Raw genomic sequence first — 25,893 nt, forward strand, 5'->3', positions numbered from 1 at the left:
TCTCTCATCATTTCTCCTCAGATCAGGTTTTCTCTGCTTTAGCACTGAGTGGCTCTCCTGAACCTGGATTCCGGTGGCCTCTACAGTAAAAACCCAGTAAAATGACTAGAGTCTCATTCCAGTTACACCCATCAAGAAGAGGGAATCTGCTTGACCCAGCTTGAGTCTTATGTCAAGTCCTGATCTCCAGTCAGTTGTGGTCAGTAGTTTGAGGTCTTTGGAGGGTGCAGACTCAGATTGTGGTCAGGGGTGGGCATGCTCCCCAACATGGCGGCAGGAAGGGTGTGAGCTGCTAGGATAGCTTCTGTGGCTCCCCTCTCTAATATTGTCCTCCCTCTCATGTCCTTCCTTCTCGGATTCTTCCACGGACTCCTTTTCTTCCACCCAGTGTTTAGGGTGTTTCCTCCTTCTGTCCGTGGGTCTCTCTCCATTCTGCATACTCAGTCCATTCACCTGGCTCCTGCAACCATGCAACACTGATTGATTTACACCTCATAAGGCACACAGCACCACATCCCTTCCATACTGGTGTCTCCAGTTCTAAGTCTGTCCCTAGCTTGAGCCCTCTCCATGCCTACCTGCTGCCTCTCTATCTGATTTCCCACAACCCAGGCTGAGCTCACCACCTTCAGCCCCATCACTGATCTTCCTAGATCTCCCATCCCTAGGGTCACCATCCCTAACCAGCCACTGGAACCTGAGAGGAATTTAATTAGACTCCTGCTTTTTCTGGACTGTGTTTTGGCTCTCACTTGAGATTTCTTTTGAAACGTAAATTTCTGTTGCTTTAAAATATATGATAAAGCATCACAGTATCCAAAATCCTTATGCTTAAATAACAGAGTGAACTAATATTGATTAACTTATTATAAATGAATTTAGCATATGTCTTCCCAGTTAACAAAGTAACGGTGGACAAGGCCCCAGGTCATTGAGGACAGTGATGCTGGAGAATGCCTTGGAGAACCATGAGATAGTATCTCTCATTTATTATTCACCCCAACCATAGAATGTAAGTATTTTTAATATTCCCATTTCATAGGTAAAGAAAGATACTGCTCTGTAGAGAGTTTGAATAATTTGTGCAGTACTACAAATCTAGTAAAGTGCTGAGGTAGGATTTTGACCCATACCCCAGAGCCCAATATGCTTCCTCCTTCTATGTTAAGGAAAGTGGCATATGGTTAAAAATACAGGCTTGGAAGAGATACAAAATTGGTATGAGTTACTGCTCACATGCTTGGCCCAGTTACAAAAGCTCTCTGTGTTTCCTCACCTGTACAGTGGGAATAATAGAGAGCTGGGGGAGGAGGCGCTTTATAGAGTAAATAGGAATGATGGATGTCGAGTGGTGAGCAAAGGGTCTGACATATAGTTATTGCTCAATAAATGGTCCCTGTTACCCTAAATGAAGCCGTGTGGTTGAGGTGAGCACAGCATGAGTTACAACTCTGCTCAGCCAGTAGCACTTTCGGTTACCTTAGAAAAATTCCTTAACTCCCAGGTAGTTACGTTTTAAAGATGCATATCAAATAAGGTTTCCAGTGGTGAAATGCCAGTAAATGTGCTGGGCAGAAGGGCCTTAGATCCTGTGCTACACAACAGGCATTGATGGATATTATTTCCTTTCCCCTTTCAGATGGTGATGTAAAAATAGTAGGACCTGGTCATGGTGTCATAGTGGGATCCAACAATTCAACTGGGTAAAATGTGGAATTGCATTGATTGCATAACTACAGTATTGCTGCAAGGTTAATGAAATGACAGTGAGCCAACCAGGAATATCAGGGGCAGGCTCCCCAGTCCAAACCTGTTTGGGTCTAACTAAAAAGTGGAGGTTATCCATTTCAGTTTAAACATGGAAAGCACTCTGGCTCTTTGTGGTTAATTAGGAACTCCAGGATGGCGACAGCATTTCAAGAATCTCCCACACAGTTGATACTAGTTTTGTGAGCTCAAACCTAAAAAACTACTACGGGATAATACTGGAGTGCAGAGGTCTACCCTCTCCCTCTCCAGTTCTGGAGATTCGTTTCCCTGATACTGCATACCCAGCCTGGCACTCTGCTATTACCTGCTCCTCTACCCAGAAGATGGAACTTGTAGTCCACCTCACTTTGAGATCAGGGTGCTATAGCCCAATTTGAGTTACCTAAACGGATCCTTTTTCTTCTTAGATGTCTATAATATAATATTATAGTCTATAATGACTATACTGTGCCTTAGATATCCAGGTCTTATTTATCTACCAGTTACAAGTTTGTACTCTTAAACAGCATCTCTCCTATTCTCCCAACACCCAGATTTTGTTAACCACCTTTCTACTCTCTGTTTTTACAAGTTGGGTCTTTTTAAGGTTCCACATATGAGTAATATCATTCAGTATTTGTCTTACTCTGTCTGACTTATCTCACTTAGCATAATGTCCTCAAGGTCCATCCGTGTTGTCACAAATGGCAGGATTTCCTTCTTTCTCATGGCAGAATAATATCCCATTGTGTATGTGTGTATGTGTGTGTGTATCACAACTTTTTTATCCACTCATCTGTTGATGGACATTGAGGTTCTTTCCTTATTTTGGCTATTGTGGATAATGCTGCAATAAATGTAGGAGTGCATATATATCTCTTCCATATCCTGTTTCCATTTCCTTTGGGTATATACCCAGAAGTGGGATTGCTGGTTCATATGATAGTTTTACTTTTCATTTTTTTGAGGAACTTCCATACTGTTTTCCATAGTGGCTGCACCAACTTACATTCCCACCAACAATGAGCAGGTGTTTCCTTTCCTCAGCATCCTCACCAACACTTGCTAACTCTTGTCTTCTTGACATTAGCCATTCTAACAGATATGAGGTGACATTTCATTGTGGTTTTGATTTGCATTTATCTAATGATTAGTGACATTGAGCACTTTTTATGTACCTGTTGGCCAGTTATATGTCTACTTTGGGAAAATGTCTGTTTAGTTCCTCTGCCCATTTTTAATCAGATTGTTTGTGTTTTTCTGTTGTTATTGTTGTTATTAAGTTGTATGAGTTTTTATATATTTTGAATATTAACCTCTTATCTGATATATAGTTTGAAAATATTTTCTCCCATTGTGTAGGTTGCTTTTTCATTTTGTTGATCATTTATTTTGCTGTGCAGAAGCATTTAAGTTTGATGTAGTCCTGCTGGTTGATTTTTGCTTCTGTTGTTTGTGCTTTTGGTGTCCTGTCCAGAAAAGTCATTGCCCATTGCCAAGACCAATGGAGGCGCTTCTTCCCTATGTTTTCTTCTAAAAGTATTATGGCTTTAGATCTTATGTTTAAGTCTTTGATCCATTTAGAGTTAATTTTTGTGAGCAGTGTAGATAGGGGTCCAAATTCATTTATCTGCATGTGGTTATTCAGTATTCCCAACACAATTTGTTGAAGACACTATCCTTTCGCCATTGGGTGTTCTTGGCTCCCTTGTCAAATATTGGTTGACCATATACTTGGGGGGTTAATTCTGGTATCTCTATTCTATTCCATTGATCTACATGTCTCTTTTTATATCAGTACCATACTGTTTTTACTATAGCTCTGTAGTATAATTTGAAACCAGGAAGTGTGATGCCTCCAGCTTTGTTCTTCTTTCTTGGGATTGCTTTGGCTATTCAGGGCGTTTTGTGGTTCCTTACAAACTTCAGGATTTCCTTCTATTCTGTGAAGAATGCCATTGGAATTTTAAGAGGGATTGTGTTGAATCTGTAGGTGGCTTTGGGTAATATTGACATTTTAATCATATTAATTCTTCTGATCAATGAACATAGGATGTCTTTCCATTTGTCTGTGTCTTCTTCAATTTCCTTCAACAAAGTCTTATAGTTTTCAGTGTAGAGATCTTTCACTTCATTAGTTAAATTTATTCCTAAGTATTTTATTGTTTTAATGTTGTTGTGCATGGGATAGTTTTATTTCTTTTCAGATGTTTCAGTGTCAGTTTATTGAAATTCAACATATTTCTGTACATTGATTTTATGTCCTCCAACTTTATTGAATTCATTGATTAGTTCCAACAGTTTTTTTTTATTAAGTCTTTGGGGTTTTCTATATGTATATAAGATCATATATTCTTCAACTAACAACAGTTTTAATTCTTCGTTTTCAATGTGGATGCCTTTCATTTCTTTGTCTTGCATAATTATTCTTGCTAGGACCTGTAGTACTATATTGAATAAGAGTGGTGAGAGTGGGCACCATTTGTGTAGTACCTAATCTTAGAGTAAAAGCTTTCAACTTTTCTCCATTGAGTGTAATGTTAGCTGTAGGTTTGTCATGCTTGGCCTTTACTCTGTTGAGATATGTTACTTCTATATCCAATATGTTGAGGGTTTTTATAATGAAAGGATTTTTTATTTTGTCAAATGCTTTTTCTGTATCTGAGATAATTATATGATTTTAATCTTTTATTCTATTAATGTGGTGTATCACATTTATTGATTTTCATGCATTGAACCATTCTTACACCCTAGGGATATCCCACTTGGTCATGGTTTATAATGCTTTAAATATGTTCTTGAATTCAGTTTGCTAATATTTTGTTGAGAATTTATATCTACATCAGGGATATTGATCTGTAATTTTCTTCTCTTGTAGTATCCTTATCTGGTTTTGGTATCAAGGTAATGCTGGCCTATTATGAGTTTGGAAGTGTTCCTTCTCCTTCAATTCTTTGCAGAAGTTTGAAAAGAATTGTCTTTAATTCTGATTTAAATGTTTGGTAGAATTTACCCTGAAGCTGTCTGGTCCTGGGGTTTTCTGTGTTGGGAGGTTTTTGATTACTGATTCCTTTCTTTACTTATTATTGGTCTGTTCATATTTTCTATTCCTTGATTCAGTCTTGGTAGTTTTCTTGTTTCTAGGAATTTATCCTTTTATTCTAAGTTATTTAATTGTTCATAGGAGTCTCTTATAATCCCATGTATTTCTCTAGTATCAGTAATGTTTCCTCTTTCATTTCTGATTTTATTTATTTGAGTCATCTCTCTTTTTTTCTTTGATAGTCTAGCTAAAGGTTTTTCAAGTTTGTTTAGCTTTTAAAAAACCCTCCTAGGGCCTCCCTGGTGGCGCAGTGGTTGAGAGTCCGCCTGCCGATGCAGGGGATACGGGTTCGTGCCCCGGTCCGGGAGGATCCCACATGCCGCGGAGCGGCTGGGCCCGTGAGCCATGGCCGCTGAGCCTGCGCGTCCGGAGCCTGTGCTCCGCAACGGGAGAGGCCACAACAGTGAGAGGCCCGCATACCGCAAAAAAAAAAAAAAGAAAAAGAAAAAAAAAAAAAAAACCCTCCTAGTTTCATTGATCTTTTCTATTATTTTTCTGGTCTATATTTCATGTATTTCTGCTCTGATATTTATTATTTCTCTTTTTGTGCTAACTTTGGTGAATAGATTCTTATGAGCATAATACAATCAACCTTTCTGAAGTGATAGGTCCAGGATGGATTCTCATTTTTATAGGAATATCTAGTTGAGATTCTCCTTGCTTGGAGAAAAAGAGAATATTCTCCCAAAACTCTTTCCAGGGATATAGTAAAATATTGTGCCACCCAACCCTTTAATCAAATGACAGTAGCATTTAAAACATCCTATACTTCAACATTTTTATTATCTAGATCCTTGTCTATGGTACCCAAATAACAGTTCATTTTACAAATTCAGTGCAGCATGGGTAACCACCCCATTTGGCCAGGATACAGACTTTCTACCCAAAAGCCCAAACTGCCAGGAAGACATTTGTGGCAGAAACTTCTAAGTACCAACCTAGTATACATTTTTCCCATCTTCTTCACAAACAGAACCCTGATTTTATTCTAGGTGGCAATAGGCCCAGCTTAAAAATTATATTATCCAGCCTCCCTTAAAGCTAGGGATGGCAGAGGTACTTAGGTGGATGTCTGGGAAATCTTCTTAAGGAGCACTGATTCATCTAGAAGAGAAGATTTCTTACCCTTTTTCCTTTTCCCCCTTCTTCCTTCCTATTACCTGGAACTCAGATGTGATCACTGGTACTCCAGCAGCCATCTTACATCAGAAGCAGATCTCGAAGCTAAGTCTGGTGTCTTAGTTAACTTGGGCTGCCATAACAAAACACCACAGACTGGGTGGCTTAAACAACAGACGTTTATTTTCTCACAGTTCTGGAGGTTAGGAAGTCCAAAATCAGGGTGCCAGCATGGTCAGTTTCTAGTGAGACCTCTCTACCAGGCTTTTAGGTAGCTGCCATATTTCTGTGTTCTCACATGATCTCTTCTTTGTGTGTGTGGGGCCCTGGGGTGGGGGAAATATTCAGGTATCTCTTGTTATAAAGACACTAATCCTATTGTATGACAGCCCTACTCTTATGACCTCAGTTAAGCTAATTACCTCTTTATAGGCCCTGTCTCTACATACAGACACATTGGAGGTTAGGGCTTCGACACATCAATTTGGTGGGGGGAGGGGAGAGACACAATTTAATCCATAGCAGATGAGCAGCAGAATTTTTTAGACTCTTATGACACTGATGTCAACATGAAGCCACCATACATCCATAGACTGCCTGTACATCTCTGAATTTCCTTTACATGAGGCCAAAAAAAAAAAATCCACTATCTTGTCTGAATCGTGTATTTTGAATTCCTATTATATTGAGTCAAACCTAATCTCAAATGTTATAGTATATATACATCTATTCATTTAACCAAAAACAAATTTGAAGATGTACTGTGTACTGGGCACTCTGCTGAGTGCTGAGGACTAGAGATAAGGCAAAGCAGATAGATTCCCTGCCTCTGATGAGCTCACAGATTTATGGAGGAAACAAACATAAATATGCACTTTAAATTTTTAGTCTTACAGGAAGGTCAAAAGGAGAACGTGAACAAAGTATTCAAAGAAATCTTAGCTTGGAAGTTTGGGCAGAACTACCCAGAGTTAAGATTTGAATCTGTTCTTGAAGGACATGTGGAATTTCAGCAGTTGAGAGGTTGGAGTATTCCAGACATAGAAAGAGCCAAGGAATGGAGGGAATGGTCATTGGACAGTGGGAAGTTAGATTTTTTGGATAAACCTCATTGCAGTAGGACACACTGAAGATTCCATTAAAAACAATGAAGGTGATGTTAAAAAGTAAAGTTATTAAACTTACATTTTGGGGAGGTTATTGTGGAGGTAGACTGGAGGCAGGAGGACCAGGTAGAGGACAATTATAAAGAAATAATACTAATGAGATGAAGAGGATATAAACAAGGCTAAAGGGCAGTGTATTAACCCCTATCCATTTTAGTTTCAATACAAATTGTCAAATGAGCTGTTAACCATCTGCAGACTAGACTGCATGGACCTAGCACTAAAGCAAAACTTACCCCATTAAACAGTATTTCTTGAAAAATGTTTTTGACATTTTTGACAGAATCATTAGGCATATGTAGAAGAAATTTGGTGATGTTATCAGGTGTCAGGCCTTCTGAGCATCCCTGTGACAAGTGCAGGCCTCCTACTTGCTGCTGACTTTCCTTGAGTCCTTGGCTTTCCTCCATACTGACATCTCTCTACCTAGACCAGTGGCCCCAGGAGGGTTGCTCTGCACCTGGCCTGTTAACTTGAATCTACTCTCTTACCTTCTGTCTACTCATCACACTCCCTTATTTTCAAATGGATCTCCTTAGACATGATATTATGTCTCCTTGGACATGAACTAATGTTATTGCCATCTTGGTGTCAAATTTCTGAAGCTAAATAAATTATCCTTCGTTCCTGGTAGAGAGTTCTACTTAGATATTGATACCTATTTGATTCTGAACTGTGAAAAATGTTATGGTTGACACCTCTCTGGGAGTGCTGTTTCTACTCCTATTTTCCCCCTCAGCATGACCTCCCTTTCTTGCCCACATGCACTCCTCTAGCATTGGATGGAGGCACACATTCATCTCTTTCTAGGAAATGAAGCTGATAAATGAGAGCATATCAAAAGCAGAATGGAGATGAGTTGAGGACCAATCAGTTAGAAAATCAAACTGCAACAAAAGCACAGAAAGATTGGCTTTTCTTTGACACAAACAAGGAGGGCATATTTTATGATATTTCTTTGAAAATCACAAAGGACATCATGCAAATACAATGCATTTATAGTTCTTTGCCTTTCCTCATCCATTGATTAAGCATGCAACAGTTTTTCTTAAATTTGAAGCTTGTTAATCACTTTTGGATTACAGATTTATTTTATCGGAACATCTCTGTAATGTCTAAATCTACACATCAATTACACACACACATAAACACACACAATCCACATATGATTTTATTCAAAGTCAGACCATGTAAAAGATAAAAGCGGGAGACTCCAAAGAAAATGTGATTTCTTTCTAAGAATTCCACTGTGCTCTGATTTCAAATATTAACTTTTTTTCTGGAAATCTTCTATTGTTTAAACTGTCTACATACCAAGCTGGGTTCTCGGCTGGAACACTCAAAATCAGGGACATGTTTCTGTACATATTTTTAAAGTTCATTCAGATGTTGTATGAAAGGTGCAATAAATCAACTTAATTTAAATCACTTCATAAGCTCATATGCCCCTATAAACTCTCCTTTTGAATATAAGCCATGAGGATATACTTTCACTTTATTCACTTTTTCTATTTCAATGCTGTTTCAAGAATTCAGTGCGTGTTTACTTGCATTGTTGATATATTTATTCATTCACCCATTCAGCAAACATATATTGGACATCTACTATGTGGCAGATCCTATGTTGGGAAGTGTGGTGATATAAAGATTAATAAGATTAACCTTATAGAGATTAATATTAATAAGCATTAATAATTATTATGCTCAAAGGACTCTCAGTCTGGCAGGAGAGCTAATATTACCTTGCATTTTTTCAGGGCTTTGTAGTTTACAAAGCATTTTCAAATGCATTCTTACATTCCAAATGTCTTTATAACAACTTGATGAATTAGGCAAGGTAAGTGCTATTAACCCCATTTAGCAGATGGGCAAACTGCATCATCTCTCATGAAGTCCTACTTTATACTTATTGACCATGACAGTGGGTTTCAACCCAAATACAGCGAGAATCATCTGGGAAGCTTAAAAAGGTGACCAATGCCTGGGCCCAACCTCCAGAGATTCAGGTTTTATTGGTGTGGGGAGAGGCCTGTGTATAGGCAGTTTTTTAAAGTTCATGAGATGATTCCACTGTGCGGCAAGACTGAAAAACATGGCTTTCACTTTACTGAACTCTTTGTGATTCTTCTTGGACACCATACTGTTTCCCATCTCTGTGTGTCTGCTCCTTTACCCCTGCATTTACTACTTTATATTGACACACACACACACACACACACACACACACAGCCTTGAACTGTGTCGTATTCATCTTTTAAGCCTAGTTCCTAGTGTAGTACGTCATGCACAATAGGAGCTAAATAAGAGTTTCTTGAACTAATGTCAACTTGATCACAAAATATGCTAATTTGTGTTATCGCTTCTACGTCTCCTGGTCCCCTCATCATGGTCTCCCTTATTCATCTGATCAGGTCGCCTAGTTCAGTTTTGTCCCTTACTCGCTAAGACCTGGGTCATTTCCTTGATCAAGGCAAGAGGACAAATTAATTGGCTCCAAAGCATCCCTCCTCACTCTTTCCCATCCTTCCATACGCCACCCAACTCTCTCTCCCCATTCTACATTTCACAGAAGAGTAAGGGATGTGTTTAAAAATGGGACCTCTTAAATTCAGAAATTGTAGTTTAACTGAGGAGGAAATGCTAGTCTTGACCTCCAGCCCAGCTCATCCAGCCAAAGTTGCTGTCAGAAACCTCACCAGATCTTCACTAAAACACGATTTGTCACACTGGCCCTTACAGATACACCCAGCTGGGTCAAAATTCAAAAAGTGCACCTAGTTTAGGCCTTAACTCTGGAGTCTACAACATCCACCCAATACTCAGGAAATTTATGTCTGAATAATAAATCATATCAGTATATTTTTCTAACAGGATTAATTTGTTTCTAACAAATACAAAACCAAGAACTTTTATTCTGCAAACAAAGTAAACTACCACTATCTCTAAAACGATTCTAAAAGTTAATCCCATAATAGAAATAAAATATAAATGCTTTATACTAGTTTCTGGACTTAAAACTGACTGCTTATCTGGTTGTAAATATCAATTTTTACAAATATCAGTAGGATAAATTTGTTAAACATTAATTATCCTATTGATTTTGCAAAATTGACATGTATTACATATGTATGTAGTATATCTCAATATGTTTGTGTATAAATAGTATATGTCATACACTGACAGAAAACATGAGATCTCCGAATTAGAGAACAGACAGATTATTCTCACAGAGCACCTTAGCTCCTACTCCCCAGAGGGCACCAGGATGAGGACCAATTTTTCACCTGGGTATGCGTGGGATTTGCATCAGAGGAGAGGAACCCTGAAATTATGGCTTAAAGTTTACATAGGGCAGCTGGCACACCTACCCCTCCCTCTTCCTTTCCAGAGAGAGAGAACTTCACTCTGAAATGTAACCAAATTTTCTCTAGGGAATGGAAGGGAAGGACTCTACCCTGGGATGTAAACAAATGGCTCTGGGGAGGGAAGTCTCTAAATCTCTCTGGAATAATGCACAATCTCTATCTTCCTGCATTTATGATTCAATCATAAAGCCTAACTATGCAAAAATATGAAAATATCTGTGGAGAATTATCTCCCAATAAAGCTGTGCACAGATATTTTTCTATAGATATTTTGGAACAGTAGACCAGCATCCTTACTTTCTTGATGAAGCTGGTATTTCATGAATTTCCACAAATTCTAGAAGCTAAGCTAGAAGTAGCCACATATCCACTCAGTAGTGACAGGTACAGCAGCATCTGCAGCTAGGCCATTTTCCCCACACCTAAGATCCTGGACCAAGGCTTGAGAAAACCTGCTCTTTGTCTGCCAGATTATTGAACATTCTGGATTTAATGGCACATGAAAGTAAAATGGTTTTCTATTTTGCTAACACTACTTTCACTCTGCCATGAGGAATTTCCATTTCCTGTCTCTTTGTGAAATCTCAGCTTCCACAGTCACTTTCAGTTTTCTTGTGACTTTCAGTTGTCAAAGAGTCCAGTCTAATTTAATCATTTCAAACTTTAACCGCATATCCTCCTTTCCCCCAACTCAACTTTAGCTTTGGCCTGAAGCATATGGAATGGGTAAGGAACATGGGGACATAAGGTGCTCTTAGAACACCACTTTGGCCCCTTTCTGGGTCCCTTTCACTTTTGGCTTGTTGGGAGGAGAAATGGAATGTCATAAGTGGTTGTTTCTTACCTATGTTTTGCTACAGTAGTCTTCTCTGTGAGATGATCTTGACTTGATGGCTCTCTAGTGAGCGCATAAGTGGGTTCTTTAGAGGACTCTTGTAGGGACTTCTAAATGCACAGCTTCTGCGTGGGAGGTTTGTTCCAGCTTGACCCTTTTAAATCTCTATCAGCAGCTTCTTATAGTGATCTTGCTTCTGGGTTGCCCTTGCCTGGAATACCTTTGATCCACAGCTATTAAGTCCTCTGCTGGGGCATACAACCCACCAGATAATGAGATGCCAGGCTCCCATTATGGCTGACTCTAGAAATGATTCTTTCAGATCTCTTGATTTGGGGACTGCAAGAAAGCACTATTCTACCCCCTCCATGAAGAGGAAGGAAAAGTTGCAGCTCTCTCATCTTAGACACCAGTCATTGTCAAATTTCTCTGGTCTGCTCATCTAGACTGGTGGGCAGGGTACATGGATGTCTGAAGTAAAAGAGCCAGTTTGGTCACCTTTTAATAAGACCTGAAGAGGTCTGGCCCCAATAGTATTCATTCAATAAACTTATTAGAACATTAGGTAGGCTAACCTGTTGTTTTCTTCTTGTTCACCTAGTTGTTCTACATATTGTAATTCCTAGTCTTATACTTTGCTTCTGATTCATATAAATGCTCTCTATTTACTTATGTCACCTAGTCCTTTGCTTTCTGTCATTCAAAACTTCCTAAAACACATTACTTTTCCTAGAATAAGTAATAAATTAACTTTATACTTTGTGCTAAAAATGATTAACACTTTCAATAAAAAAAATTTTTTTAAAGTGATTAGCACTAAAGAATGTTCCAACTGAAAAGCGTTGTCATGAACTCAGTCCAATTCTCTCCACTAACTAGTAAGAACAGTGGATTTCAAAAGGTAAAATTGTTTATTCAAGGTTATTGAGTGAATTAGTGACAAAGATGGCACCAGAATCCTGGCTTCCTGATTTCTGAAAGAAAAAATTCCCCAGTACATCATGATGTTTCTCATACCCAAATCAACATGCCCCAGCAGCAAAATTCATATGAACTGAAAACATCCAGATAATTACACTTATTTCATGACATATCCACTGAGTATCATGACCTTTAAGGGGCATGAAAAGATCATTATATACCACTAATGGTCAAATAGTCACTTTCTATATTTTATAATGTCATAAGCCATGCGTTCTGTGAAGTCAGGCAAGTTAAACACTCATGCTGAGTCATATGTAAAATTGGCACATTGTGTTTGGGATTCACTTGGGAAAGACATCGTTGCACAAAAGTGTGTATTCAGAAGAAATAGCAAGTTTGGATTAAGACCATAGAAACCAAGTTTCCGGGCAAAGTGTGTCATTTTGTATCTGTTTCCTGCATCTGTAATAACCTCACTACAATTGACCAGTTTAAGCTGGAGGTGTCAGGATGTAACCTGAGAGTATGCTTCATGATGACTCCTCTGGGGTGCTGGGGAATTTTAGTACAAGCAATCACTAAAATATCTATAATAAGCTATTGTAAAAGATACCAAGATCAGTGAATAGGAAGAACTATGCCCCAAAACTATTTTTCTACAAGCTTCAAGAGGTTGAACTAACTTTACTAAAACATTTATGGGAAATATAGTTCTCTTAGGAAAACTGAGATGTGCATATTTTTCAGGAATGTCTTTGAAAATATTTATGGGAGAGTAATCCTGACACCAGGGGTAAGGAGTCCAGCCCAAGAAAACTAATTTACTTCTGTAAAGTGGACATTCCAAAGTCCAAAAGCAGGGAGACACAGGGCAGAGGAAGGGAACTGTGTATATGGAGAAGGAGATTTATAGAGTGTTTATATTTGTAGTGATACAGTTCCTCAGCCCAGCTTCCCTATTTAGACTCATTCGTTTAACTGATTTTGAGGTCCTAATGTCTACCAATAGTGGGAATATAAGAATATTATACAAGACATGGTCCCTACCACTTAGGAATTTATTGCCTCTTTGGAAAATAAATGTGTTCACCAATCACTACAATGCAGCCAACACTAATAGTAATGCCTCCTACATCTTGCTGTGCATCTCTCTTATTCCTTGGTTATGCTTCTATTTTTCCACTACAGGTTAAGCTCTTAGGGAATTGTGATGGTGTTTTATAGATCTTTGAGCCCTTGTAGTACCTGGAAAAAGACAAATAAATCATAAATAAAAGGTATCACTTTGTGAATGAAGTTTTATAGTTTATGAAAAGTCCATGAAGCCACTTGGCTAAGGGCTACCGTAACCCTATGAGATGGGCAGGCCTATATGTTTGCTCCCTTTTCACAGTCAATGAAAAGCGGGTAGAGAGAGCTCATAATGGTTTCCAATATAATAAGTGGATAAATGAAATAAAAAATTCTCTAATGGAATCAATAGCAGAATAACTGAGGCAGAAGAACAGATACATGACCTGGAAGATAAAATAGTGAAAACAACTACTGCAGAGCAGAATAATGAAAAGAATTGAGGACAGTCTCAGAGAACTCTGGGACGAAATTAAATGCACCAACATTCAAATTATAGGTGTCCCAGAAGAAGAAGAGAAAAAGAAAGGGACTAAGAAAATACTTGAAGAGATTATAGTTGAAAACTTCCCTAATATGAGAAAGGAATTGTTAGTCAAGTCCAGGAAGCACAGAGAGTCCCATACAGGATAAATCTAAGGACAAACATGCCAAGACACATATTAATCAAACTATCAAAAACTAAATACAAAGAAAAAATATTAAAAGCAGCAAGGGAAAACCAACAAATAACATAAAAGGGAATCCCCATAAGGTTAACAGCTGATCTTTCAGCAGAAACTCTGCAAGCCAGAAGGGACTGACAGGACATATTTAAAGTGATGAAGGAGAAAAACGTACAACCAAGATTACTCTACCCAGCAAGGATCTCATTAGGATTAGACAGAGAAATTAAAACCTTTACAGACAAGCAAAAGCTAAGAGAATTCAGCACCACTAAAACCAGCTTTACAACAAATGCTAAAGGAACTTCTCTAGGCAGGAAACACAAGAGGAGGAAAAGATCTACAATAACAAACCCAAAACAATTAAGAAAATGGTAACAGGAACGTACATATTGATAACTATCTTAAATGTAAATGAATTAAATGTGCCAACCAAAAGACATAGACTGGCTGAATGGATACAAAAGCAAGACCTGTATGTATGCTGTCTACAAGAGACCCACTTCAGACCTAGGGACACATACAGACTGAAAGTGAGGGGATGAAAACAGATATTCTATGCAAATGGAAATCAAAAGAAAGCTGGAGTAGCAATTCTCGTATCAGACAAAATAGACTTTAAAACAAAGGCTGATACAAGAGACAAAGAAGGACACTACATAATGATCAAGGGTTCAGTCCAAGAAGATATAACAATTGTAAATATTTATGCACCCAACATAGGAGCACCTCAATACATAAGGCAAATACTAACAGTCATAAAAGAGGAAATCGACAGTAACACAATCATAGTAGGGGACTTTAACACCCCACTTTCACCAATGGACAGATCATCCAAAATGAAAATAAATAAGGAAACATAAGCTTTAAATGATACATTAAACAAGACAGACTTAATTGATATTTATAGGACATTCCATCCCAAAACAACAGAATACACTTTCTTCTCAAGTGCTCATGGAACATTCTCCAGAATAGATCATATTGTGGGTCACAAATCAAGCCTTGGTAAATTTAAGAAATTTGAAATCATATCAAGTATCTTTCCTGACCACAATACGATGAGAGTAGATATCAATTACAGGAAAAAAATCTGGAAAAATACAAACACATGGAGGCTAAGCAATACACTACTTAATAACAAAGACACCACTGAAGAAATCAAAGAGGAAATAAAAAAATACCTAGAAACAAATGACAATGAAAACACGATAGCTCAAAACCTATGGGATGCAGCAAAGGCAGTCCTAAGAGGGAAGTTTATAGCAATACAATCCTACCTTAAGAAACAAGAAACATCTCAAATAAACAATCTAACCTTACACCTAAAGCAATTAGAGAAAGAAAAACAAAAAACCCAAAGTTAGCAGAAGGAAAGAAATCATAAAGATCAGATCAGAAATAAATGAAAAAGAAATGAAGAAAATGATAGCAAAGATCAATAAAACTAAAAGTTAGTCCTTTGAAAAGATAAACAAAATTGATAACTCATTAGCCAGACTCATCAAGAAAAAAGGGGAGAAGACTCAAATCAATAGAATTATAAATGAAAAAGGAGAAGCAATAACTGACGCAGAAATACAAAGGACCATGAGAGATTACTACAAACAACTCTATGCCAATAAAATGGACAACCTCGAAGAAATGGTCAAATTCTTAGAAAAGCACAACCTTCCGAGACTGAACCAGGAAGAAATAAAAAATATAAACAGACCAGTCACAAGCACTAAAATTGAAAGTGTGATTAAAAATTTTCCAACAAACAAAAACCCAGGACCAGATAGCTTCACAGGAGAATTCTATCAAACATTTAGAGAAGAGCTAACACCTATCCTTCTCAAATTCTTCCAAAATATAGCAGAGGGAGGAACACTCCCAAACTCACTCTTCGAGGCCACCATTACCCTGATACCAAAACCAGACAAAGATGTCACAAAGAAAGAAAACTAAAGGACAATATCACGGATGAACATAGATGCAAAAATCCTCAACAAAATATTAGCAATCAGAATCCAGCAGCACAGGGCTTCCCTGGTGGCGCAGTGGTTGAGAGTCCGCCTGCCGATGCAGGGGACACGGGTTCGTGCCCTGGTCTGGGAGGATCCCACATGCCGCGGAGCGGCTGCGCCCGTGAGCCATGGCCGGTGAGACTGCGTGTCCGGAGCCTGTGCTCCGCAATGGGAGAGGCCACAATGGTGAGAGGCCCGTGTACTGCAAAAAAGTAAAAAAAAAAAAAAAGAATCCAGCAGCACATTAAAAGGATCATACACCATGATCCAGTGGGATTTATCCCAGGAATGCAAGGATTCTTCAATATATGCAAATCAATCAATGTGACACACCATATTAACAAACTGAAGAATAAAAACCATATGATCATCTCAATAGAGGCAGAAAAAGATTTCAACAAAATTCAACACCTATTTATGATATAAAACCCTCCAGAAAGTAGGCACAGAGGGAACTTACCTCTACATAATAAAGGACATATATGACAAAACCACAGCAACATTGTCTTCAATGGTGAAAAACTGAAACCATTTCCACCAAGATCAGGAAAAAAACAAGACTGCCCACTCTCACCACTATTATTCAACATTGTTTTGGAAGCTTTAGCCACAGCAATCAGAGAAGAAAAAGAAATAAACGGAATCCAAATCAGAAAAGAAGATGTAAAGCTGACACTGTTTGCAGATGACATGATACTATACATAGAGAATACTAAAGATGCCACCAGAAAACTACTAGAGTTAATCAATGAATCTGATGAAGTAGCAGGATACAAAACTAATGCACAGAAATCTCTTGCATTCCTATACACTAGTGATGAAAAATCAGAAAGAGAAATTAAGGAAATACTCCCATTTACCATTGCAGCAAAAATAATAAAATACCTATGAATAAACCTACCTAAGGAGACAAAAGACCTGTATGCAGAAAACTGTAAGACACTGATGGAAGAAATTAAAGATGATACAAACAGATGGAGAGATATACCATGTTCTTGGATTGGAATAATCAACATTGTGAAAATGACTATACTACTCAAAGCAATCTACAGATTCAATGCAATCCTTGTCAAACTAACACTGGCATTTTTCACAGAACTAGAACAAAAAATTTCACAATTTGTATGGAAACACAAAAGACCACAAATAGCCAAAGCAATCTTGAGAAAGAAAAATGGAGCTGGAGCAATCAGGCTCCCTGACTTCAGACTATATTACAAAGCTACAGTGATCTAGACAGTATGTTACTGGCACAAAAACAGAAATATAGATCAATGGAACAGGATAGAAAGCCCAGAGATAAACCCACACACATATGGTCACCTTATTTTTGATAAAGGAGGCAAGAATATACAATGGAGAAAAGACAGTCTCTTCAGTAAATGGTGCTGGGAAAACTGGACAGCTACATGTCAGAGAATGAAATTAGCACACTTCCTAACACCATACACAATAATAAACTCAAAATGGATTAAAGACCTAAATGTAAGGCCAGACACTATAAAACTCTTAGAGGAAAACATAGGCAGAACACTCTATGCCATAAATCATAGCAAGATCCTTTTTGACCCACATCCTAGAGAAATGGAAATAAAAACAAAAATAAACAAATGGGACCTAATGAAACTTAAAAGCTTTTGCACAGCAAAGGAAAACATAAACAAGACAAAAAGCCAACCCTCAGAATGGGAGAAAATATTTGCAAATGAAGCAACTGACAGAGGATTAATCTGCAAAATATACAAGCAGCTCATGCAGCTCAATATCAAAAAAACAAAGAACCCAATCCAAAAATTCACAGAAGACCTAAATAGACATTTCTCCAAAGAAGATATACATATTGCCAACAAACACATGAAAGAAATCTCAATGTCATTAACCAGTAGAGAAATGCAAATCAAAACTGCAATGAGATGTCACCTTACACCAATCAGAATGGCCATCATCAAAAAATCTACAAACAATAAATGCTGGAGAGGGTGTGGAGAAAAGTGAACCCTCTTGCACTGTTGGTGGAAATGTAAACTGATACAGCCACTATGGAGAACACTATGGAGGTTCCTTAAAAAACTAAAAATAGAACTACCATACGACCCGGCAATCCCACTACTGGGCATATACCCTGAGAAAACCGTAATTCAAAGAGTCATGTACTACAATGTTCATTGCAGCACTATTTACAATAGCCAGGACATGGAAGCAACTTAAGTGTCCATCATCAGATGAATTGGTAAAGAAAATGTGGCACATATATACAATGGAATATTACTCAGCCATAGAAAGAAACGAAATTGAGTTATTTGTAGTGAGGTGGAAGGATCTAGAGTCTGTCATACAGAGTGAAGTAAGTCAGAAAGAGAAAAACTAATACCGTATGCTAATACATATATATGGAATCTAAATAAAATGGTCATGAAGAACCTAGGGGCAGGATGGGCATAAAGACGCAGACCTACCAAAAAATGGACTTTAGGGCATGGGGAGGGGAAGGGTAAACTGGGACAAAGTGAGAGAGTGGCATGGACATATATACACTAACAAATGTAAAACCGATAACCAGTGGGAAGCAGCCGCAAAGTACGGGGAGATCAGCTCGGTGCTTTGTGACCACCTAGAGGGGTGGGATAGGGAGGGTGGTAGGGAGGAAGATGCAAGAGGGAAGAGATATGGGGATATATGTATGTGTAAAGCTGATTAACTTTGTTATAAAGCAGAAACTAACACACCATTTTAAAGCAATTATACTCCAATAAAGATGTTAAAAAAAAAAAGACGGGGCCTCCCTGGTGGCGCAGTGGTTGGGAGTCCGCCTGCCGATGCAGGGGATACGGGTTCGTGCCCCGGTCTGGGAGGATCCCATATGCCGCGGAGCGGCTGGGCCCGTGGGCCATGGCCGCTGGGCCTGCGCGTCCGGAGCCTGTGCTCCGCAACGGGGGAGGCCACAACAGTGAGAGGCCCGCATACCGCAAAAAAAAAAAAGACGATTCTGTAGAAGTATATTTAAATGCATGGAAAGGTATTCTTACTGTACTAAGTGAATAAAATAAATTATAAATTAGAAAAATTAAAATAAATGAAAAATAATAATAAAATAAAATATCTATTCAACTATCACCTGCTTATAAAGCCCTTCCCTGACCTCTTGATTTAATGTAGCTATGCTCCCCAACCTCTGTCACCTTCTATCCTCTTAAAATGCTTGAGTTCTCTTCCTGGCACTGTCGCTTCCTGAATCATACTATTTCAACCTTTATTTATTTATTATGTATTTATTTCATACTAGAATGTATTAAAAACATCCATGAGGGTAAGGATTTTGTATGATTCTCTGCTGTATTATCAGCTACTGGAATACATAGGAGACTCTCTATAAATATTTGGATAGATAAATAGATGGATGGATATATGGAAAAAATGAATGATTAAATGGATGGTTACATGAAGAAAATGATACAGTGGGGATACAATGAAAAGGAATGACTAATTGTACTTGAAATAAAAGCTAAAGATAAGTGGCAATGAGCTGGGCTATAAAAAAAATGAGTAGAGGGTAACAAGACAGAGTAGGGGGGCAGGAGCATTGCTGACTAAGGATGCTGACAAAGACCTGAGAGTGTGTGTGGGTGTTTCCGTGAGTGGTTGAAATACAAACTATGGATCAGAAATACCAGGAAATGAGTCAGTGTGTTCGACTGAGGCCATATGTTAAAAGGCCTTGTATGCTTGCTTGGGATTTGGAATGCTCTCTGGGTAATATGGAACAGACTTTAAAAACAGAAATACTGTGATCAGATCTGTGGTGGCATGGATTGAATGTACTTTACAGAGGAGAGGAAAGGAGACAATGTAGGACATTTTTATAATACTACCAACTGTGAGTGAGTGATATGTCTGAAATAAAATGAAATGATGGAATTAAATGGCTGCATTTGGAGAAAGAAAGAGATGAAGAAAGTAAGAGTGATTCTCTAATGCCTTTCTTAGGAATTGTGAAGAGGGTGATGGGTTCATGAAATTAGGGAAGTCAGAAGAAGAGGCAGGGAGTATGACGGAGATGAGTTCAGTTTTAAGCAACAGTACAACATCTAGCAGTTAATATGTGTCAGGTAGTTGAATATCTGATTTTGAAGCTTAGAGAGAGAGATTAACCTTGAAAATAAGGGTTTGTGGTCATAAGAGTATAGGTGATAGTTGAATCCATGAAACAAACATCATGAATTCATAATTAGTTTTGCACCTTTAACATACAAAACGATTTCTAGTCAGAGCCACTGATTAGGAACCAATGCTAACACAATTGCTGATAACTTAACAAAAAAACAAAGAGACTTGAATTTTTAATTAGCCTTTGGTGGATATATTATTTTTGAATTTTTTTAAAAATCACACTGTCAGTAACATACATTCCTTATTCTTCATGGACATCTGGGAGGGAGGGAGTCAAAGGCCTTTAAATTAAGAACCAATAGGGCCTCCCTGGTGGCGCAGTGGTTGAGAGTCCGCCTGCCGATGCAGGGGATACGGGTTCGTGCCCCGGTCTGGGAGGATCCCATATGCCGCGGAGCGGCTGGGCCCGTGAGCCATGGCCGCTGGGCCTGCGCATCCGGAGCCTGTGCTCCGCAACGGGAGAGGCCACAACAGTGAGAGGCCCGCATACCGCAAAAAAAAAAAAAAAAAAAAAAAAAAAATTAAGAACCAATGGCCCAGTCCAATTTTGGGGGGAGAAAAAAATTTAAACCCTCAAGCAATATATCAGTTTAACATTAATTCTTACCTTGAAATTGGACATGTAGTCTCCATGGCCATGGAAACTCCTTGGATCATTTTTAGGACTTCCTCTCAGCTCATTTGATACAACAGTAAAAAAAAAAAATATGGGTTAAGCAATGTTTTGGCCTAAAGACCACTAAATTCTGACACAGCTGCCAACCTATCTTTACCAGTGTCCCTTATTCAGAGGATGAGGGAGATGTACAGAAGGCAAGGAACAGGACTGTGGGAAAAAGGCACAAGAGGGCCACAGACAAATTTTGCAAGCTCTTATCCATAAGAAGGAGACAATGCAATATTAGGAACTATTTTCCCCAGTTTCTAGAGAATATACCTAGTTGTCAATTTTGCAGAGCTAAGATAGAAGAATCACAGATCAAGTGCTTAAAAATGAGACCTCTTAAAACCAGAAATTGTGCAGTTTAACTGTGGAGGAAATGCTAGTCTTTCTTAAAGAATAAACCTTACTTGAGGATTACTAGGAAAATTATGTTTTTGCATAATGCCTGTGTCTACAATATTTTTTTAATTTCAAGTTAAGTTATTATTCCCTGTTATTTAGTATTGTCTGTCCTTTTAGACCATCCAGCAACATTAAACATGATCCCCACACCACCACTCTATGACAACTCACCATGGGAAATATGACTTTGATGCCACACAGCACGTACATAACATTAGTTACTTTGTCACACCTGTAACGTGGGTATTTTGTTCTTGCCATTTTAAGCACCTTTCTCTCAACTCTTAGAAATCCAAGGTATTCAGAATTTCATTTTCTATGATTTCTGACTTTTAACTCTAAATTACTTTTCCTCTGATATAAGTACTATAGGCTAATTTTTGAGAAGAGGTGTAGCCCAAACTTGTTAGAAATCCCACTCTGGCATTCCCTAGATGACCTTGAACAAGGTGTGTAACCTCTGTAAGATTATTTTCCTCATCCACGCACTACGGATAATTTATCCATATAGTAAGGTTGTTTTGAGGATTAGATGAGATGCTGCAAGGAAGGTCCTTAGCTCCACAGCTGGCATATAAAAATGTTTTTAAAAATTCAAATACATTGTTTAAAAACTTCAACTGAAACCTAAATAAGAAAGACTGGCCAGCTTAAAATTTTCAGGGTATACTCGCACTTTAAAATTGGAGTCTATAGCCAAATTAGTTTCTTATTCTTTTTTTTAATTTTAATTTTATATTGGATCATAGTTGATTTAAAATGTTATGTTAGTTTCAGGTGTACAGCAAAGTGATTCATTTATATATATACATGTATCTATTCTTTTTCAAATATTTTTCCTGTTTAAGTTATTACAGAATATTGAATAGTGTTCCCTGTGCTATACAGCAGGTCCTTGCTAGTTATCTATTTTTAATATAGCAGTGTGTATATGTCAATCTCAAACTCCCAATCTTATTCTGATTCAATAAATAACGACAAACATTTATTATGTGACTAGATTCAAAGACAAGGCATCTGACTACAATTTAAATGAGAATTTTCCCATTTTTTTCCTATTACCCCAAAATCAGAAGAAAAAAAAAAGTGAAGCAGCACTTTTCTACCCTATAATCAATAACTGATTATGTCAAAAGAATGCTTCAGAGAGGAAGAACAAATGTGAAATCAAGGAAATGCTGACATAAAAGAAAGCAAAAAAGGAAGAGCCAATGGAGAAAGACAACCCAAGATTTGCCAAAATTCTCTATTTGGAGACTTCTTTTTGTAATCAGTAAGATAATGAAAGCTAAAGGCAGAAGAAAGTCACTTTAAAATTGAAAACAAACAACAACAAAAGTCTGATTTAAACTTTCAAAAATGAGTTTTGCCAGCAGATAAATCAGCACCAGAGTAATATTCCCAATTTGCCCATAATGTTTCATCATTGAATTAGGAATAAGGACACCAGGTTTTTGTTCCTGCTCTGTGACTCAGTAGCTCATCACACAGGAGAGAGGGAGGTGGAAAGCATATGAAGAAAGAGCATGCCCCATGGGAAAGAAACAATAGTGTAGGGAATAGTGTGTAAGGATTCTCAAAGCCAAACTGGCTCAGAACAATGCTTACTAGGTACATCAGCAGTCGCCCACGTGATTTTCATCGTGGAGTGGGTAGCCAAAGACTGTCACCTGAGAGGTGTCCTTTATGACTGCAAGGAGTATCTAACTTCCTACCTCTGCTTCCTTTAAGGCACAGATACAATCATCTTAAAGAGAAATTAAGCAAGAAAGAAAAGAAGAAAGTCTTTCATAGCACACTGTCATTTACATATTTCACTTATAAAGTGAGCAGGCTAGTTGAGATAATTTCTGAGTTCTTTGAAGTTCTATTGCTCAATGATAACTTGAAGAAGGAGTGACATGCTGTGTATCTCTCATAATGGAAAAATAATGAGAAATTTTTAGAAGATACGTTTATGCTACAAAGATGTTTTTGTAATTTGTAACAGTGAGAATTTGAAAACAACTAAAATATCAATAAATAAATGTTGAATAATCTACAGTATATCCATATTACACACTGTTATGTAGCCATTATTTAAAATTTCAGTTATGGAAATGAAGAGGTGATATGTAACATGGACAAATGCTTGAATAAAAATAAATGACACGTGCTAAAATTATAAGAGGTAATTCACACACTGTGTACCATGTAGAGCAAAATAAATACTCAATAAATGCTTAAAAAAAAAGTTATAATATCCAGTCCTTGTGAAATTGTGGTGAAATGTGATAATTTGCAAGTTTGCAACCTTCCATTGCTGATTTTTGGAAAGTGGTCTGACTGTGTATCAGGAATCAAAAAACTGCCCATGGACGTTTGTCACCTTTGGGAATTTATCCTAAGGAAATAATTCAAGAGAATAAAAAAATATATATGCACTAAGATATTCATACCACTATTATTTATAGTGGCAAAGAAATGGAAAACCAGGGAACACCTGGGACTTTGGATGGTAAAGGAATGGTTCAACTATGGTACAACAAATTGATGGAATATGATGCCCATTAAAATGATAATTATGAAGATCAGAATATTAGGAAATTTTGAGGCATTGTTATATTAAAGAGGATACAAAATAGTATCTATTCTGTGATCAGCTTTGTATCTCTATTGTCAAGTTCTACAAAGGAACATAATAAAATGAAAAAAAAATAAATGACAATATATACGTATGTCACATCATCACATTGTACACTGTTACACAGTGTTCTATGTCAATTATACCTCAATAAAGCTGGGGGGAATAAATACTAAATGAGAAAAGGCAAATATAAAGTTTTATATACAACGTCATCATAATCATGATTGAAAATGCTTAGGAAAAAAGATTGGCTAGAAATAGACTAGCTGCTACTGTCCGTTGTCAATGGGTGGGAGCAATATGCATGTTTTTCTTTCTGCTATTCTAATTTCTGGTTTTCTATGAATGTGTTTTTTTTGTTTGTTTTGTGTGTGTGTGTGTGGTACACGGGCCTCTCACTGTTGTGGCCTCTCCCGTTGCGGAGCACAGGCTCCGGACGTGGAGGCTCAGCGGCCTATGGCTCACGGGCCCAGCCGCTCTGCGGCATGTGGGATCTTCCCAGACCGGGGCATGAACCCGTGTCCCCTGCATCGGCAGACGGACTCTCAACCACTGCGCCACCAGGGAAGCCTATAAATGTGTTATTTTTATAAAAACTAAAAATAAAATAAATTTTTGATCACCTATATATATTTGGGAATTTCTTTCTTCCAAATGTGTAAGCTACTTTAGATTGCAGCCAGCACTGGGTAAGAGAGAACAGACAGGCCTTGGCCTTGGCCTTAGCCATGAGCTGCACATACTAGAAGCCTTGCCTAGTAAACTGTGGACACAAACATGTCAGCTGCTTGTATGCAGACTAACTTAATTGCAATAGAGAACCCAGAGATCACTTCTAATCCTCTTCTCTCATCCTAGGACACTTTATTATTTGTTAGTGATAAGGTTCCTACTGATGGAATCCAAAATCATCTCACCAGACATCACATATCCTTCATTACAGTAAAAAGTACTGGGGTCATTCTTTCCTTCAGTGTAATCTAGACTATGTCTCGACTTTTAGCCAAGAATACAATCCAAATTCATTAGTGCCACACCTTGCTTTGATGTAAGCAAATATACAAAGCAACACTTGTTCTTCTTCCTGTAAATTTGTTTTTACTTTTAAAAAGTCACTTCTGCAGGCTCACAGATATAGAGAAGAAGCTAGTGGTTACCACTGGGGAAACAGGGAGGGGCAATACAGGGGTGAGGGAGTGGGAAGTACAAACTATTGGGTGTAAGGTAGGCTCAAGGATGTATTATAAGATACGGGGAATAGAGCTGATATTTTATAACTGTAAATGGAAAGTAACCTTTAAAAACTGCATAAGAAATTTTAAAAATTAAAAAAAAATAAAAAGCTACTTCTGGCCTCATGAGAGAAAAGCACAAGGATAGCAGAAGCTAAACTTTGTCACCATTCAGACTTTTCAAGAGCTTTCAGGCCATCGACTTGCAGAACTTAAGAAATACTGATGAATTTCAAAAGAGGGAAAATACCATCAATCACTCATTTGCTCAATTTTGTTAGCCAACTCCTTTTACCCTCTGAAGAACAGAGGTAGCGACTCCAAGAGGAATAGGGAGATATGAATATATAACCTCAGGTCTCAAAACCACATTCCCTTGCAGCCATTGGGGGTTTGTTTTAAACCTTATGCACCAGCAGTCTCTATCTTGGAAAATCTTGCCTGGGCATCAATAAAGCAGCAGGAGATGGTCTCTGTTTGCCTAAGCAAAACCTTGAGAGAGAAATCAAGGATTCTAACAGCACGCTGCCTCTGCCCACATTGAGTGACCTTCTCAGACTTAGTGAAGGCTGATATCAGTTGCCAAGAAAAGCCTTCAGGGTTCAATTAAGAGCAATGAGATGATGGAAAATACTTGACAAAAACCAATCTCCCAAACCAGCATAAGATGTGAAAATTCTGGACACTGCGGGCAATATATCCTGCCACATCCTTCTGATTATGTTTGGTGTATAAT

The sequence above is a fragment of the Mesoplodon mirus genome (assembly GCF_964341445.2).
Source record: "Mesoplodon mirus genome assembly, chromosome: 6".
Taxonomy (NCBI): domain Eukaryota; kingdom Metazoa; phylum Chordata; class Mammalia; order Artiodactyla; family Ziphiidae; genus Mesoplodon; species Mesoplodon mirus.